This window comes from Mesocricetus auratus, unplaced genomic scaffold, assembly GCF_017639785.1.
Source record: "Mesocricetus auratus isolate SY011 unplaced genomic scaffold, BCM_Maur_2.0 Super-Scaffold_100676, whole genome shotgun sequence".
NCBI classification, from domain to species: Eukaryota; Metazoa; Chordata; class Mammalia; order Rodentia; family Cricetidae; genus Mesocricetus; species Mesocricetus auratus.
Window position 1 is genome coordinate 145127543 of NW_024429266.1, and position 859 is coordinate 145128401.

Consider the following 859-nt stretch of genomic DNA (forward strand, 5'->3'; position numbering starts at 1 on the left):
GCCTCATATATTTCTCAGTAACACATCCAACACTTTCTCAAACCATAAGGGATGGTAAAGATTTCTGTGTTTGCAGCATAGTGGTGGTGCACACCTTTAATCCCAGCACTCGGGAGGCAGAGGCAGGTGGATCTCTGTGAGTTTGAGGCCAACCTGGTCTACAGAACGAGTTCCAGGACAGGCTCCAAAGTTACACAGAGAAACCCTGTCACAAAGTAAATAAATAAATAAAAATTTCTGTTTCCCAAGACACTAAATCCTGGCTCACTGGTGTCTCGTGTGCCTGAACTATAGAGGGCCCTAGTGCTCCTGGTAAATCTTGACCTAGGCTTCTTGCAATGGAACATTTCAATTCTATACATCTATGAGCTTTCCTTCCCTCAACAAATCACACTTGGTGCTTAGAGAGCAGCACCAAGTTACACTTTGTCTTTGCTGCTGTGAGCCTCATTCCTGAGTGCTGCCTGAAGCTCACAGACGGTAAGCAAAGACCAGACAGCCAGACCCTAAATGTCAGAGCTATTATCTCCCTGACTTCTGGGCAAACTCTCTAGCCCCAGGACTGGGGTTAACTCCCTCATTCCTTCTCCTCAGTGCTAGAAACTGAGGATAGGAAGGGCTAAAGAAGCTCCTTGGAGTATGCACTCTGTTTTTCCATTCTGGGGTGCACAGGAGGCACCCACTTCATGTAAGGCTGGTGGCTCCGGGACAGTCCCTGTCCTGGATTATCAGGACACGTGATCACACAGGAGCCGTTGATGAAGAAAGGCTAAGACTTTTCTTAGGTGAAAACTGCTATCTATTATGGAGTTGAGAACACGTATCAATACATATATCCTGAAATAAATGAACAACTGGA